General features: G+C 36.1%; 1 protein-coding gene across 4 annotated transcripts in view; it reads right to left on the bottom strand.

The window, feature by feature from the left end:
- Positions 1-14385, bottom strand: part of FOXP4 (forkhead box P4) — a 175442-nt gene extending 161057 nt beyond the window's left edge. The window contains exon 1 of one of the 4 annotated variants that reach the window (XM_014064164.2): positions 14207-14385. The gene's annotated coding sequence lies outside the window, so the exon portion shown is untranslated. Of the gene's footprint in view, positions 1-12973; positions 12996-13941; positions 14111-14206 lie in introns of those variants that run through there. The other 3 variants (XM_014064162.2, XM_014064163.2, XM_087719962.1) reach the window with 3 other exon arrangements.
- Positions 14386-19049: the final 4664 nt, after the last annotated feature.

The raw sequence follows: 19049 nt of genomic DNA, 5'->3' as shown, positions 1-19049 counted from the left end.
GAGACGAGAACTATTCCAATCCGGATCCAAACATCAAAATCAAACAAGTACTTAAGAAATGCCAGTTCCTGAACAATAGGACCAAAGAACCAGTATCAAATGTGATACTGAAATTGTAGAGGGGATGCCTGCAGCTCTGAATTCACAAGATATTTTTTTTGGGGGGGGGGATTGAAAGACAATTTTCCTAATCACACAAAAAATAACACCACAAAAATTTCTATGAGACAAACTGATCGCATTAGTGTGTTACCTCACAGATTCATGTGCAGTATAATACTAATTCAATCTCTTTAAAAACTGGTATACTGAATGCACTGTAAAGCAGAGTCAGGAAAAAAATCACATTACAACAATTTATAGTCAGTGAAAACAAAGAGTTATAGAATGATAAGTAATGGGATAATATACTGCCTGCATAGAGACAAAAGTCCAGCACATCAGGGAAAATAGTTTTATCTAGACTAAACAGAGGAACCAAAAAAGAATATTCATATATATATATATATAATTTAGCTAACTACAGTTTGAAATATTACAATCCTAGGAAGAATTTTTACTTCATAACCCTATGAACTATGGAACTCAAGATCTTTATTGTTGCTCTAACTAAAAACCAGGCTTTTGCCCAAAACATATGCACACGCATAATTGTTTGTTGAGGCTTTTAAAGTATCATAAATACAAAATCATCATCTTAGCATGACATTAGAAAAGCCAGAACCAGTACTGAATAATTATTGATTAAATGTAGTAACAAAATACTGCAAGGAAACCCCAATATATCACCAATTTACCTACCCCCCCCCCTCTCTCTCCCTCCCTCTCTGTCTTCTCCCCTCTGATTTCTTTTGTGGACAAAATCTCTCAAAGTTTTCACAGATATGTTTCCCCACATCACCCCACCCAGGAATAGCTCTACAACTCCCATGGATACAGTTACTCCATCAAAACTAGAATCAGTGTGGTGGTAAAAAACAAAAAGTTCTTCTTAGACTTTGTAAAAACATGACAGAAAGGCCTAAAAACTTCTCCTGATAAGGGCAAAAGCCTTTATTTCTGATAACACATTGGCAAGAAGAATGTTGTTCACAGAATGTCACAGACATACACAAACTACAAATGAGAATTAAAATAGGGAGAATAACCATGGCATCCTTCCCGCCCCGCCCCCATTTCTTTAACACATAGGGGTTAGATGCAATCTTGGTGATATCGTACTATCAAAACATATGCATCTCTGTATTCAGGCATCCTTACATATGTATAGATAATAAAACAGCTTTTCATTCTGAATATTACATTTTGCAATTTTCAGTGAAAGAAAGCATGTACAAGGGACTTAGAATTTACCGGTTTATCCTAATGTAATGTAACCATGTTGAAAAGACTTTCATCAGTTGTATTTTATTTCTGCTTCGTAATCTTTCAAAACTGATATAAATAAGCTTCCTGTTTTCCACTGGGAAAGCTCCCCCTGAGCGTGTGCAATCTAATTGTTCCCTGTTAGATGCAGATTAAAATAATAGAGAATCTAGAACATCTCGACTAATTCTTGTCCTCAGAAAGCAATAGTAGAAGTACTTCATTTGGAAAGTTGCTCCAAAAGAGGTTGTATAGTACACCAGATATACGTGTAATCTTCAATTTACAATCACTCATTTAGTGACCAAAGTTACAATGGCATTAAAAAGTGGCTTACAATCAGTCCTCACACATACACCAGTTGCTGCATCCCAATGGTCATGTGATCAAAATTTGGACACTTGCCAACTGGCATGCATTTACCATGGTTGCCATGTCTCAAGGTCATGTGATCGCCATTTACAACCTTCCCAGCCAGCTTTTGACAAGCAAGGTCAATGAGAAGAGCCAGATTCGCTTAGGAACCACAGCTGATTCAGTTAACAACTACAGAGATACACTTAACAGCTATGGCAAAAAGAGTATATAATTGGCATGACTCACCTAACCACCTTGCTTTGCAATGGAATTTTTTATCTAAATTGTGGTCGTAAGCCGAGGACTACCTGTATAAAGGTTCTCTGCAATTTCCAAAGAAACTGTACAACCAATGCCTTTAACATCATGTCACTGCCAAGGATACCAAGGAAATGTCAAGCTTGAAAAAAAGGAGTAGGAAAATGATGGAAATCTCTGTTTACTTTTTCTATAAACATGATAAAGGAGAAAAGACTACAAGATAAACAAGTATCGCTAAAAACCCAAAATTAAATGATATAGGATGACTTTACACTAGCTCTGATTTAGATATAAATAGTGGCTGGCTGACCATTAATAATGCTTGTAATATCAGCAAGGTGCACAATCATTTACCATACAGGGCAGTATTACTGCAAAATTTGAATTTATATCACTATTCATTATTCCTTCCAGAAATAAAATCAGATTATTTATAACATTGTTGAAGGCATTCTGCCACTGAGTTTTTATTTCAAAAACTATTTAAAAAACTTACCAGACATCGAGTCCTCTTGTCCATCAGAATGAGCTTTTTACTGCAAATATTCACAGAATATAGCCCAGGAAATGTTATTTGATGACATATCCTGGGCTAATGATAGAAGGATACTAATTCCTACACTATGGTTACTTTTAAGATTTTACAGTATCTATGAACATCCAACAGTAAGTCAAAGTTGAGAACAAGCAAAATAATCATCCCCTTTTCTAGATATGAAATGAAGTGATGGAATGCTAAAGTAATTTTCCTTTCAAAGGGATGTATATATTTTGCATAGCAAAGTAACAGAATTGGAATTGTTTCAAAAGAATTCTACATCAATTGAAACTGGGCCTGATATTGAACAGAATTTACCAGTGACACTCTGAGATAAATTCTTTGGGTAACTTTGAGTATTTCTTTAACATGTTCATATAACATGTTCAATAACATGATGTTATTCCACAAATACTCATTTTAATATCTGAATCTATCTAAGGTGACAAATCAGAATTTAATTTGGGAAAAAATCATAATCTAGATTAAATCCTAAAACCTTAGTTTAGTTTTTCACACATGAAACTCTGAATACTATGTTACTCTTGGCTTATTTTTAAATGAGTCAGTTCTCCCTCAGTCCAAAAGTGCAAGCCAGGAGCAGATTTAAAAGGTACTATTTCTCATGTTAAATTTTACTTTCTTGCATTTTCTTTCCAACTCCTCTCTGATAACAATTGATAGAAAAACTATCTAGGTTTTCTCTAAATTGAAAGCAGAAGGGAAGAACTGATCACTAAATGCAAATCATGTTTCTGCTTCCCCAAACTACAAAAAATATCCATGTCACAGAAGGAAAACTTGCAAAGCTCAGAAAAATACACATGGGCAAAATACATACATTACATAAAAATGCATAACTGTGCCACCAAACTCACACAAACAGAAAAAAGAAAAGGAACAACACAAACAAACAAGATGTAAACATTACATTTCCCAGGAAAAAAAAATTCATACCAACACTCCACCCAAAAAAAACATACACTGCACAAAAACAAAAGTAACAAAAATCGTCCAATGTTGTTTTTAAATGGCACAAACACATGTTTTGCAAAAAGAAAGTCTATAAAAATTCAAGAGCCCAGATTCATATACATTAAAAAAACCTGCATTCATAAAGTATCGCAATAAATACACAAGCAAAATATACTTGCCCACAAATAAATCTTTCTCTCGAGAAAGCATAGAGGGAAACTCCTCCATTATTATTAGGACGTTTGGGATATCTAATGATATTGGGAAAAGACATAGATGGAAAACAGACTGGGAATTGACAGTCTATGGAATGATGAAAAAGCTAAACAAGCCATGATTATTTTGCTCTTCTGCCTGACTGTGAGTTGTCCAGAGAACAGCAGTGAAAACAAAACTTTCACCTATCATAATGGATGAATGTAGCATCCATCTCAATTCTACATTCATATTTTGGTGAAATAATCTGCCCTACAGAGGATATCAGTAAAATGAAAAAAATACCATATTAAAAAGGGGTAAGATCAATGAAAATAAACTTAAGCATTTATAACATAAAACAATCAAGTTATTCCACATATGCAAAATAAATAGAAGGGGATATGGATCCATTTAAAATAAAGAAGGCAAACAGAAGTTGTTGTTTTTTTCATTTTTAATTGAGAGTTTGGGAGAGACAGAAATTATTCATTCTGCCAAGGATAACTTGGAGGATTTACATGACATGAAGTTATGTGGGGTACTTTCAAAGCAAATACATATTTTATTACCAAAGCATAATTTTATCAAAATAAACAATGTAGGTAGGTAAGAAAGCTATTTCACTGAGTGAAATCTTGCAGTTTCAGTTTGCTGCAAAAAAAGAAGCTTTTGTCCATTAAAAATAATATTATGTAACATAGGAAATAAAAATAAGTGAAAAGAAAGTCATGGATGTAATTTATTAAAGAATCTTAAAATCAGAACTTTGAAAAGAAGAGTCCTGGCTCCTCTGGCTTCTTAAAAATCCTATTATAAAACGGAACATTACAAGGTTCAAACAGACTTTTTACCAGTCACTATGTCACTTGGTCTAACTAAAGTACAGATATGATCTAAATCTACCACTTTAGATACATTTTGCAGAAAACTTTTTTCTAGGTGTTTTGCTTTGCTTTCAAGTGACTACATATTTTTGTTATTTTTCCTCATAGTTCTCCATCATGCAGTGCCAACTTTTGCCTTCTATTTACTGAAGTAGTCAGCCAGATTTTTTTTTCTTGAGGGAAGAGGAAAGAGTCTGTTAAGTTCGGCTCGCTAAGAAAATATCTTGGCATTATGAACTGCCATACCCCTTCTGATTAATATATCCACCCTTGTAATAAACAAAGGCAGAGAGGAAAACCAGGGCACTGTTCATTACTGAACAGACCCAACCTGCCAGATCCTGTAGCCAGAGTCTTAAGCCAATAGAGCTGACTTTGGGGAGGAGAAAGGGACTTGCACAATTAAATATTTATTATTGCTGTAAATATTTGGTACTGGCAACAATTTGTCTTCCACTGGCTGCCAAGGACCACTATTGAGAAACGTAAGGAACCTTGACAAACAAATGTGCAGCAATTACAAGATACAAAGGAAAATACTCTTTAAAACAGCAGTGATGTGGTGGTAGATTTGGACACTTCCAGTAATTGTAACAAGATGGTAGGGGAGCAATACCAGATCTCTATATAAATTGAGTCCTCTATCAGCACATGATACAGAATGAGGAAAGGACTAAAAATGAAAAAAAAAACCTGAAGAACTACCAAAGTTCTAAGATCAGAGTAAGCCGCGAAAGCCATATTGGATCTCAGTGCTCTTTCAAGTAATTTTTGCTGTACTGAAATTAGTTCCAAAAACTATATTTTTGTGGCTACTTAAATTAAGTTTCCCTCCTATTTTAATTAGAAGCAATTTGTGTCAAATATTGTACCACCCTAGAGACAATGCTGGAATTAGAACCAATCGTTGGATATTTCTTAATGATACTATTTCTATTGCCCTGACTAGTCAAAGGACAAGCAACTTCACCCTGAGTTGAAATAAGATTATTTCTTAAATCCAATCGATTAAGGTTGTTAAGGGATTGATGTCCTGGTCAGATTGCAGAATAAATGCTACAAATAACTGCTAAATATTAAGTTTCACTTACTTGATATTTAGCATCATCATTTTCCAATCTATATCTTACAAATAAGGACCTAAACAGCTTCCCAAATGCAGTCAACCTTTTTTCATGTAAAACACAGTGTTTCATATCTTAAATCAGTTTGATACAACTGAGCTGCACAAAGAGATTTGTGTAGATGTTACAAAGCAGCGCCAATTCAGCACTCTCAGATACATTCAGGCCAACTTTTAAGAACTTGCAATCAACAATATTGGAACAAGTACATAAGAGGCATTCAACCTTAGGAATAGATATACTTGAAACAAGTTTAGACTACTAGAAGAAGACTTAGAACTCTAGCTTATCTGCCACAAATCAGGCTTCTAACTCTATTTAGCCCCCAAAGGCCATTTTTCATCTATAATAGCATGTGAAATTTAAAATGGTTTGAGGTCACCAAGAGTGGACTTCCATAAAATGACTAAGTGTTCAGTTTGCTTTTGGTACTGCAATAAATCCTAAATTCAGAATATACTCAGAGACATTTTTTTTTAGTTTTAAGTATATATTATACCAGAATCTGGTAGATATGTCTTGACATTTCAAGCAGTTTTGCAATAAATACAATATTTACCTACCTTGATACTATATTGGAAGGGATGCTAAATATCAACTGTTTGTAAAGATACAGAAGCCTTCCTTTCATCACATCCCTAAAGGCATATTTCCTAATTTTAAAAAACCTAGCTATTCCTATGCTATGCCAACAACTGAAATTCTATAATTTCATTTTGTAGAACTAAAAAATCTACACTACTATTTTTCATTTCCCCTTTTTAGTTATTTCTTTATTAGAATCAGAGACATACTTTTCCTTCACACACCTCAACAACTTCAAGCTTCCTTTACTGTATTCAGGGAATTCCACATTTTACAAAAATTCTTCTAAAAGATCTCTTCCATCCTCAGGGACTTCCTTGCCATTCTGACCATAAACTGGGATTACCTTTTTCTTTTAATGAAACTAGACAATTCCTTTAATGTAGGACTAGGAACACAGATTACGGTTCGCAAAATAAATAAATGTTTGAATTACCGTAAATATACCTGGAATTTAGTCGCTATTAGGGAATCATTACTTTTAAGATGGTCTGAGCTTTTAAAACAGATATTTTTAAAAAGTATGTAGAAAAACTTACAATGTTAAAAGGTACATACAGTCTGCTATTTTCAATTTTATTTTTAAAAAATCCCATAATTCCTTAAGGAATACAACATAAAATGTGCTCATGGGATCAGATTATAGATTCATATTTGGACTTAATTCTTCAACAAAATTAGCTTTCTTATCAGCCTCAAAAATAGTTTGTACCATCCAATAAAGTTGCACTTTGGCATGTAATGAAGTATTTATATTACTACTTAGCCAAATTCAAATTTCAACCTAAGCTAAAAACAGAGTCATCGTGCATGCCAAATCTCCTTCAACAATGCTTGTGAAAATCAACTCTTTATTATTCCAGTGCTGCCTGGAAATATGGAAGTAATTCAGTCACACTCTTCTTTTTCTGCCTTTGCTTTTTTAAAACTTTTTTTGAATGGGGCCATGGGGGATTGAAGCAGGGTCCAAAGCTCCTGGGTGCTCATTCTGGACTTTTAAAAGGGTACAGGCAGTACCTACCTCCATCTGCACAGATGGATAAATTCCCTAAAACTGCTTTGTTCACTCTTGCATGTGTGAGTCATTACACAAACAGTTTCCGTTTGAAAGGATCAAATACCGCCAGATAAATCCAGAAACATGTTAGCTCCTATCCTGCCCTCAAGGAACACACTATACACATGCTCTGTAACACTGCATATGCACATGGGTCATTTTATCTTTGTAATGTATAATGCTACATGCATTCCCCTATACAGCTGCACTTCAGTTCCATCTTTTTATGCAGGTAAGTAGCAAGTTTCTTTTAAATTTTTACCAGGCTGCTATATCTGAGATACTGCAATCTGCACACTTGAAAAATAACATTTGAGTCTTTGGGTATGCAGACCTAATCAATATGTAAACAGTGCACTCTACAGTTCCCTTTCTTCATAATTTGTAAGATTCTTGCTTACTACTTATGTATTTCATGTATTTCTTACTAAATCACTTTGGAACAAATTCTTCCTGTTTGCTGCTAGCTCCCAGTCCTAACTGTGTGATATTAGATGTACAGTCACGTCAGTAAGTTAGAATAAAAAGCTTACCAAATACATCAAATGAAAGTGGCTTTTCTCTTTTTGCTCAAATCCTTAGAAGTTTATGTTTCTGTAAATGCCTATAGTTCTTAAATGAATCTAAGTTTTAACATAGTTAAAATACAGCTAGAAGATTTGTAACAATTCCAAAAGGAAAGCAGAAATTCTGATATTTTTTCCATTTATTTACTGCAAGTTTTCTCACTAAGGGATAACAAGGAGACTCAAAGAAAATGGGAATAAAAGGATTTGATCCTCTCTCCTTCCAAAGACACAAAGGTTATGAAACAAGTGCAAACTATTTGGTGATAAATACTGATAATACTGTAAAGGCACAACATGTTATGGAATAGAAAAATTTAAAAAATCTGGTATTAGTGCTCAGAGCTCAATTCAACAATCCCACTGATCTGATGTACTTGCATTTTATCTTCAATAATAATTCTTCCACATAGAATAAGCAAAATGAGAAATCAGGTTTGTGCTATGAATCACAGCTCTATGAACTTTAGTTCACCCCGCACAAATAAATTTTCAAATGCCCAATTACACTTTTAAATGTTTTCTTCCTTAATTTGGGTAGTTAAATTGTTCCATGGATATCCCAATTTTAAGAAAAGATACTTTAAGTAGATGGAAATTCAATAATAATAGTTACATTCATACATAATACATTTTAAGAATTTGTTAGAAAAAAATCAGCTCAGTATGTCTCTACTACATTCTTGATTAAATTTCTTGAAAATTCTTTGTACATAAGATTTTTTTTTAAAAAAAGATACACTATTTTAAATTTTACGTGCAAACTATATACCCCAGGACTAAAACTGTTCCATGGAAAAAACAAAGTCAAATAAGAAACAGCATTCGTAATTTAAAAAGAAAACAAACATTTCAAAAGCTTTTGACTGCTATAGAAGACTGTTTATAAGCTAATAAAGGACATAACTTCTAAGGACCAAGAATCAGAAAATATAACCAAGACAAATCAAAAAGTATGGCTAAGAGAAGATGGCAAATATGAAGCATAGCCATGAAACGTGAAATTAGCAAATTTCAATAAAATTTAAAATAAACTTTTAAAATAAGTTTATTTTAGAATACACTTACATATTACTCACATTTCCCAGAAGAAAGATTTTTAGTTCTCACTTAACTTTAAATCATCACTCCTTCCTATCAAGCATTTGGGAGGTGTGCTTTAACCTGCCGTGCAGCAATTACTCACAGAATAAGGAGGAAATCACTCAGCCCTGGAGGCAAGTGAAGTAGCCAAGTTTGAAAGGTGGCATCCTGTTCTATCCAAGAGTACAACAATGCTGAATGGAAAATAATTAAATCAAAATGGGCAACACTGGAATCCGAAGTTGCCGATAAATAGTGCTAAAAATGTTTGCTACCCAATTTAAGATATCTCAGATGCAACAATGCAATTTTGCAGTCAAAAGGACCTTCTCCATAAGGACTTAATAAAAGTAGCCTATTTCAACCTGAAAGTTTGATTATTAAGAGCCTACAAACCAATGTCTTGCAGAATTTCAAAATCAAGTATCTTTGTAATATTAAGTTGCCCTTTTAAAGCGCAGATGTGCAATCTCAGGGAGAGAAAATGCCTTCCTTAGTAAGAAGCACACGTGCTAGCAGGGAAGGAAGATTTGAAGAAGGAAATTCCTTCCTCTCCCCCCCCTCCCCCTTTTCTCTCCACTTCAACTTTTTGAGGGGGAAAAAAACTTGCCTGCTGTGGTAGAGAACAGGTAAAATGTACACAATTCCATTCTTTCTAAAGAGACTCATAGGATAATAAATAAATAGCATACATGGGTAATCTATGTGTGCCCCTTTCCATTCAGTCTTCTGTAACATATAGGTTAAAAAATTTCCACTACCCTACTTCTGAAATATAAACAAAGATTTGATTAAAACTACCGTATACACACTTGCCTGGAAGTAAGCTCCATTAAACATAATGAGATTAATTTCTGAGTAAGTATGCATAGGATTGGACCATAATTCCTCTTAAAAGTAAAATGCAACAGAATCTTTTCTTTTTCCAGTCTTCTTCTCCACATATAACAGAAATATATTTTCAGCTTATCTCCCCCCCATCCTCCCCTATTCCAAGCCCACAGCAAGACACACAGAAACATTATCAGATTCAAAAGCATCCCCTGTGCCACGAGAAAAGAAATGCTCCTAGGCTTCTTTGGGCAAAAACTTCACAACTGACTGCACATAGTTCCCGGCTTGGTTATTAGAAACGAAAAAGAGAAAGCGCCTCAAGTGCTTATTTTATTTGCTCTTTGCTTTATAGATTTTTTTTTTCATCTTAAGAAATCCTTCTTTCTTATACGGGAAATCTGAGTTAGGAGCACACCAAAATTCTTCTCTGTTCTTGATTTTAATCTCCTCTAATAAAGGAACAATAAATGGAAATGTTAATTATTAAATCTAAATGGTTATGCTTAGACCTAAACTACTCATCTAAACTATTTTCTCTTAATCTTAAATGTAGGTTTTTTTATTATAATTTTAAAATGTGTGGCATTAGGATAACAGGGTGCTCAGCACCTTTATAGTCTAAAAGTTATCAGTCTGAGAAGAGTGGAATTCATTGTCAATTTCCTAGTCTTCTTACAATATTGTGCAATGGAGCTGTGATAAGACATCATTATCCCTACACTATATGTTTCATATTCTAAAGTTCTTTCCTATCTCAATGCTCAATGAACTTTTTTTTGGTCTGGCATATAATGCATAAATGAATAGATTACCGAGGATTTTGATTATAATTTGCACTGCAAAGATGGTCACAAATTAATTATATGAAACAGTACATACATTAAAACTGTTGTACTTTTAGGAAATTATTTTTACAAACCTATACTCTGCACATTTCAGATTTACATATAAATTATACACAGACATACACACCAAATATTCATTCAAGGACTCAATTGAACTTTGAATAACTTTCTAAGAAATCTTCAACATATAGATTGAATGACTTTTAATACATTTATTCCCACATGAAAAAAAATAATTTTCTTAATCACTTTTCTGTTCTAATTTGGTTTGCACAATAAATAATATATCTGATCCAGATTGTTTTCTGCCCAGTTTCATAGAATCTGCCTGATTTTCTTTTTACTAATTTAGAATTTAAAAGATTAAATATTTTAAAATCAAATTATTTGAGGATTACTTACCTTTAGATTTTAGTTTTACTTTAAAACACAATAAAAATTAAGACTACTGCTTCACTGCAGTACTGGAATATTTTATACCATTTAGAAGTTACTCAGAGGATTTTACTTCTATATGTATATAGGATTAAATAAAGTTAATTTTGTATGAACTTTCTCAATTGAGTCCTCACTGCTATTACCAGCTAAGATATACTACTGATGAGTTCTATTGGCTGAAGGTTAATATTAAACACTATGTAAATTTCATACAAAATGGCCTATTAGAGGAACAAGTCCCTTTCTTGTAACAGTACATCTGGATAATATTCTACATTATTATATCAAGCAATACTTCTATTTCTTATCCCCATGCTCCCACTCCCAATATCTGAAAATATTAAAGTTCTAATCTAGAGCTAAAAAGTAGAATTGTCCAGAATAGAAGACTGCCTTATAAACTTTATCTTCAAGAGACAAATGCAGTTTTTGGCTGGAGCATATATTTGAAGTTGTCAATGAACTCTGGAAAGAGATCTATAAATAAAGGGCTTACAGCTACCATGAGAGTATCCAACACATTTCTCTTAATACTGCACTTAACAAGAATATAATGCCTATTCCTATTTATGCAACATGTATTATGAACTTGAGTAGAATGTGCTTAAACAGCTTTAAACAAAATATGAAATTCAAGACAAAGTGTTTGTTCCAGGTACATACTAAAAATGGAAGATGCCAACATTAACTAATTCTTACCAAAGAAAAAAAACCTTTGTATAGGGGTCGTGTAAACATGTGTGTAGAAGAACTGGGGATGACGACTCAGAATTTTAGTAAAATGGGCAGGAAATAGAGCTACTATTTGCCCCTATTGTGGGGAAATGAATATCATAAAGATGGATTAATACAATTCACAAATCTATGTAAACTATAATTCATTCAATAGTTTGCTTGAAACTTCTCTGTTGCCCAAAGAAACGTGAAAATAGGAGATACTGGCTGAGGTTCACTGGACTATAGTCAGGGAACTAAACATCCATTCTGAAACAATTGCAAAATTGTCCATTTAAGATTCATCTTAATAATGAAATTTTGATTTTCAATATTTTTTTAAAATTAGAAACCTCAGCTGATGCACTGAGCAATGATATTTCAAGTGCCACTCCATCTGCTATTTACATTTTAATCAACACCATACATTATAGATATTTATATCGTTTTGTACTTCTGTTCATTTATAGAAGTCACTTCTTCCATTTGAGAAAAAAATTAGAACTAGCACACTATATTAGGGCTAATAACATATCCAGTAGTTACCCAGATACTTTTAGCCTAAACTAACATTTCTAGTCATAGGTGACATTAAAAAGAAGGAAAGCCAACAAGAAATTGATGGCACGCTGACTGATGGAGCCTCTTTGACAGTGTTATATTCTGTGCAATATAAATAAATGTGTAAAACAAAGCCTCCTTTAAAGTCACAATAAAAGGAAATATTCTTTTGTAACTTTTATTCCACCTACCCTTTCAAAAAACAGATCTATTAACTAAAAAAAAGTTGTTTATAATAAAATCATTTAAAATTTAGTCCAACTGAGGCATTTTCTAGCCATTTAATGTTTTTCTACCATCCGAACATTTTACAATCCCGAAGAAAAGAACGAACTCAAAAGCTGGTTCTGTTTTGTTTTTTTGCTAGGCAATTTGAACCAAGTTACTACCAGAAAAGTTACTCCACGAAGTGAAGGGGGGGAAGTTGGGGGGGCAGAGAGAGCAGGAATCAGCCGTCCCGATCCGAAGCTTTCCCTCTCCCTCCCCTCCCCCACCCTGGTGTGTACTCAAGACGGCCATAAACGCGAAAACCTTGGAGTCAACCCGTCCTGTCAATCACAATAAATTGTAATTCACAGACACACTTACCGAACTGATTGATCTGGAGAAACCCCAAAGCGGTTTTGCAACATCTTCTCCCCACCCCTCATCGCATTCGCACGCACACACACAAAACCGAACAGTCAAACACACTCATTCAATCTCTCTCACACACGCTCACCGCTTCTTCCTTCATTCCCCCCCCCCCCAGGCAAGATCCTCCTATCTCTGCCTTCTCTCCTCTCCGCCGCCGCCCCCACCCCCCGAACAAAGAGGAAGCCTTCCAACGTGCCACTTTCGTCGCCGGCCGATGCCCCATCCATCCTGGGGGGAGGGGGGGCGCTGGCTCCGCAACCCCTCAACCCCCGGCTTGGCAAAATCCCGGCCGAAAAGTTGCCTCCGTCAGAAACCTTTCTCTTTGTCTCTCGCCCGCTTCAGGTCCCGGGTGCCCCGAACTTTCACGCGCCTCCTTGGCAAAAAAAACAACAACAGCCAGCCAGAAATCCAAAGCAAACACTCGGAGCGGCGGGCAGCTGCCGCCTTCCGAGTGGCTTCTCTACATATGTTAAAGCCGCCGCTTCTCCCCCCCCCCGCCCCCCGGTAACCTCCCGCGACATTCTTAAGGGGTTTTCCTCGCTCTCCTTTGGACACTGCGAGGAAGGACAAGGGTCGCTGGGAGGAGAGGGGGCAGAGAAGGAACCAACAAAGCAGAAATCTCAGCCTCCTCTGACACCTGTTTTCCAAAACACCTGGGGAGGGAGACTGGGGGGGAAAGTAACACCAGATCGGCCAGTTGAGCAACTTCACGGGTTTTCCCGGCGCAAATATTCTGGGTAATTTCTTGAGACTTCAAGCAGAACAGTCCTTTTCAAGCAAGGGGGAGGGAAAAGAAAAAGAAAAGAGGAAGGAACTACAAAAGGTCCCTTTGCCTGGATTCAAAAGTAAACCAACAATGAAAGTTTCAGAGGATTGGGGGTGGGGGGAGGCCGCTGGGGTTGCTAAGAGATCCCACCAACCTGTTTTGATCTTACGGCGCCCGGAATCGAGACTCAACTTTTAACACCCCCCACTCGGCGCATGTGGCTGCCTCTTTCTTGCTGTCTTGCCGCCGCCGCCGCCGCCTCCAGCTTCGTCCCTTGCGGTGCAGAAATGCCCAAGATCCCCCAAAGTTAAACACCTCGGAGACAAAGAGAGGGGGGAGAAGAGAGGGGGGGAGAGAGAGAGGCCGAGAGAGAGAGAGAGAGAAAAGAAAGCTCTAACACAGTTCGGGCATGGTCATACTTTTCTCCTGCTCAAGCTTTGGCTGTTTCCTTCTCTCGTATCGTAGTGGGGAGGGGGGGTGCCTGCTTCTTCCTTCTTCTCTTCCGTTTTCCTCAATGGAAGTCTCAAGGGGGGGGAGTCAATCTCTATGCCGTGGGTCCCTCCTCTCTCTCTTTCTCTGTCCCATTCAGACGGGGAGATCAGCGTCTAATCACAGGGGTTGTGTCTGTACTGGAGATGTGACTTGAGAGCTTGGAAGGGAGGGGTGGGAGAGCGAGTTACTTCCAGTTTTACCATAATTCATCTAAAGCAGGTGCAGCTCGTTTTCAAGCCCATGGGTCCTGAATGGAAGAGGAAGCCACGGCGAGGGGGAGATAAAAGAGGTGAATGAGAGGGGAAGGGACGCTATTGAAGCAAGAGGAGTTAAAGGAAACGGGGCCTCTCTTGCGCGATCTGTCAAGTCACTTTGGGGCCTTTTAGTACCTGAGCGGGCTGCTATTTGTCCATGCTGCCGAATATGGTGAAGGCGATCCGTACTTAACTCTCTTTTTGCCTTTCTCCTTGTTTTGCTCCTCTATATTTATGAATGGCCAATGTGATAAATGAATCCCTAAAAGAATGCAGATATTGAGTTTGTAGTTTGTAAAGTGGCCTACAGCGTGATTGTGTGCTAGCCGATCAATTTTAACTAAGCACTTCACTGTGTACAATCTCGTCAACAAACCTGCGTGTATAATACAGATGCAAGTGGAAGGATTTTCTTCCGATGTACAGTGATGCACATTGGAGATCTAGTGTGTGAAGCGCAAAGTTCATACAAAGACGACAGAATGAATAAAGGATTTTCACATATGAAGCTTAATTCCGTCATTGCACATCTCACATCCGTAATGCCAATATCAACACTTTACGACTTTCCTGCACTTCGCCTTCTACAAAAAGATTCGGATGACTGCATAGACACAGTGGGAAGCTGAATTTTATGTTTCATGTTGATGCATGAAAATGTTCAAAACTCAAGACTAAAGTAGATAAGCATTGATATGACAGAAAAACGTAGTAAAATGAAAGTGGTGTGAAAACCTTTGCTATTTTTATTTGTTCGTTTTATGCACCCATTTTAACTTCCCTAAAATTGGATGCTATCTAAACTTATGCAGGAGTAAATGAAACAAATTACTTTGGAATACAGTTTACACTGTAAAGGTTACTTAGGTGTCTCCAACTTCTCCTAAAAATTTGGCCAGATTAAAACCAGGTCAATAGGCATGCTGGGGACTAGTTTGTTAAAAAAAAAATCAGGGTTATTTACCCAGAACACTAAACTGATGAATATATTGCAAACAGACACTATTTTCAACAGTATTATTTTAATTTTAAATCAGATACTTAAAAATGCAGATCATAAATTCCTTTTAAATGATTTGTCAGTATTAAATAGTCTGAATGAGCATGCTAGCTCTGCATTTAACAAATACTTTTTTTTTCAATTACATTGAATTAAAGGAATATAAAACAGTTTTCAACATTTTGCTATTTTTTTCAGACTGGAAAAAATGTAATCTGTAAATTACAGGCATCACTTTTTCACTATTTTCTTTTTGTGCGACTGGGCTGGCATCAAGGCATTATGAATCTGTAAAAAGCAACACTGGTAAGAATGGGAGTGCACAAAATAATACAGTGAAAGTTGCTATAATTTCATATGAAGGGAGCCCTCATAGGTTACCTGGGAGAGATGTTGGGGGTCACAAAATGTAGCAGGACTTGCTCACTGCAGTTAAGGGGGAAACCTCTTTGCCGTGCTGGTCTACAGAGATTAATCTCTGCCACAGTGCTTGGATGATAGGGAAGGCAAAAAGGAAACACATCCAACCCAAATGTACCTAGAGTGGGAAGAATTATACCTTAGTTTTTCTTCCATCAGGATATATATGAGAATTGTAAACAAATAAAAAAAAATAAAGGGAAAGAAGTTTGAGACAAAATAAAACTTCACATCCTTTCTACCTTGCTAATGCAACTCCTGGAGAATTTTATACATAGTGGTTCATCCTCCGGAAGCATTTTGCTTCTCCAGTCGTGAAAGATTGCTATATCTGAATCACAAACTATCCTGGTTTGATTCTTGCTCAAGCGCTTTGTTTTGAAACAAAAAGTTTAAAACATAATAAAAAGCACACCTAATTCAACCCTTTTTAAAAAAAAAAATACTGATTATCGCTTTATAAGTTAATACTGGTGTTCGAATTATGACAAATAGATGTAGTTGAAAGAATGAAACTATAAGTAAAACATATAATTTGGTTTGCTGATACTTTAGGAAGTATATGAAGTTCTATCTAAAATTTGATTTAAGTCACCCTGTCTTTATTTTCAGTGTTTATTCAACATTAAATCCATCTACTGTATATTCAACTCGGTTTAGCCTGGTTGTAATTTTATACTAAAGAAAGGCACTTACTTCTGAGTAGACATATTTTAGATTATATATTATGTATATTACAGCAGTTTCTTTTCGGGATACTACATATATACAAATAGATTAATTTTCAAGATTCACCCCTTTACTTATAAAGATCTAAAATATTTAGGGTATATGGTGCATATTATGCATAACTATATTTTATCACTTTAAAGGATTGGTATTTTCCTTTCTACTTCATGATTTTATTAAGAATGTAAAGCCCAAACAAAGATCCAGAAATAAAATAATCTAAGCTAGACAGGATACAGAAAGTCCATCATCTTCTGTGGGTTTTATACACTATTTGCTTACAGATCAGACAGCCTTAGGACAAAAGTTAATTCAGATCAAGATGACAGCACTATGACAGGATTACTTCTTCTCTGCTTGTATTTTGAATGAAAAGCAACTACAGTAAAAGGGTAAGGAAAAACTATCCAATTGTAAATAGCAAATTCTATTTGGGAGACCCTAGTAACAATCAGAAAAGGAGAGATTCCCCTGCCACATAGCATTTAATCTTCTTCAATACTTTCCTCCTGAACTGTACCACTTTTAGGAGGAGAGGAAAGAGGATACTCCTCAGTCCTGCTCACTTCTTGGAACACCTCAAGGCCCCACAACAGGAAAATTGGGAGCACAAGCTATGCCTTTGCTTGAAAAAAAGCAGTTACTGAAAGAGTTCTCTTCCTGGACTCTCTCACCTTATGAAGCATGTTAACAGTGGGAGACCCAGCCAAGTTGCCTATCATAACCCCAATGAAGAAGAGAATTTTACCTACTTACGGTGAATAGTCCAACTAATCCCAATTCTTTCATCTGCTTTGCCCAAAGAAATAGTATATACATGCAAGTGGCTGCAGTAAGAAACAGAAATGTTTATCTAATGTGGAAGCACTAGCAACAACAGTCTTCACTCGTTCACCTTCCTTTTTAGAGGAAAGCATCCTGTGCCTTCTGATACTTTGGACTTCACCTGTCAGCCCTGGCCCATATAGTCAGTGATGAGTGAGGGTTGCAGTCCAGAACATGTGGTGTTACCACTCCCAGTTGTCTCCTTTAAAAGAATAGAAACTATGAGGTCCACAGCATAGTTTTCACTATTGGGTTGCTTAGTTAAGAAATTCAGTGAAGGGAAAAGCTAGAGCAGTTGCTGCTTTGATGACAACATCTAAAAGTTTTCATTCTCCAAAACAAAAATAGTTTGAGGAAATGAACAGAAGCAACTGCTGCCTCCAGACCTTCACTCAGTAGTCCCCCCCCCTCTTTACAGGAAGAATTGGGCAAGACTTTGTTCTTATTGTTTATTGTTTGTCTCGCCTAACTAGTTGGCTCCTAACCAACTGAAAGGTTACCATGCTAAGAATGCTTTTTGAAAATGCATTTTAATGCCATATGTGGTTAGTAATGAAAATCACCTGCAACCAAAATCAACAAAGTAGCAGTGCTAAAAAAAACCATCCATAGTTAAATACTACCAGAAGTTCAAATAAGCTTTCCTCCAGCACATTACAGATACTCAAGTAGATAAGTAGATGGGTATCTTTGATTGGGCATTGTATACAAAGCAGACCTGGCCTTGGAGCTGATTTGGTCATAGAATTGTAGAGTTAGAAGGAACTTAAGAGATCACCTTGTTCAACCTCTGCATACTTCCATTCCCAATTATCCAGGCTTAAAAAAAAAAACAACCTCTAGTGAAATGGAAGAAACTATTCCATGATGTGACCTGCTCTGATGACTACTGTCAAGAAGTTCTTTCTAATGTGCAATCTAACTCTGTATCCTTGAAGTGTTATCCTGTTAGTTCTAGTCTTCCAGTTCTAGTCTGAAGTAAGTGATAATACAGCTGCATCCCATGCAATGTACCAGCCCTTCAGATATTTGGGGAAAAAAACTAGCATGCCTCCTTTTTACTTTTACTTCTATAAGCTAAAGGCCTAGGTCTTTTAACTGTTCCATGTAGGAGTTGATTTCCAGTTCTTTCACCATTTTGGTAGACCTTTTCTGTGTCCCTTTTTTAAAACTGGGGCAGCCAGAAATGAATACAATACTCCAAGTCAGGCTAACTGAGGAAGAATAATTGTTTTTTGTAAACTGGACTCTGTGCTCCATTTGGTGCTCCTGTGGATGCCATTGGCTTCCTTGCAGCTGCGTTACACTATTGGGATATGTTCAGTTTGTGATCTACTAATACATGCAAGTCCTTTTAACATGTGTTACTGTTGAGCTAGATTTTTCCTACCCTGTGTATTTTTCTTGAATTTTTATTATTTAGATGCATGCTTATATTTCTCCTTGTTAAATTTCATTCTGTTTGTTTCTGTCTACTCTTCTACCCTTTTTCACACACACTCCTTTTTTTCCAAGTATTAGCCAGCCCACTTAACTTCGTAT

Source organism: Thamnophis sirtalis, unplaced genomic scaffold (assembly GCF_051295495.1).
Source record: "Thamnophis sirtalis isolate CommonGarterSnake01/CBP01778 unplaced genomic scaffold, rThaSir2_p1.2 scaffold_7, whole genome shotgun sequence".
Classification (NCBI taxonomy): Eukaryota; Metazoa; Chordata; class Lepidosauria; order Squamata; family Natricidae; genus Thamnophis; species Thamnophis sirtalis.
Note: the sequence above shows the minus strand (reverse complement) of the source record. Positions and strands in the feature narration are given on the sequence as shown.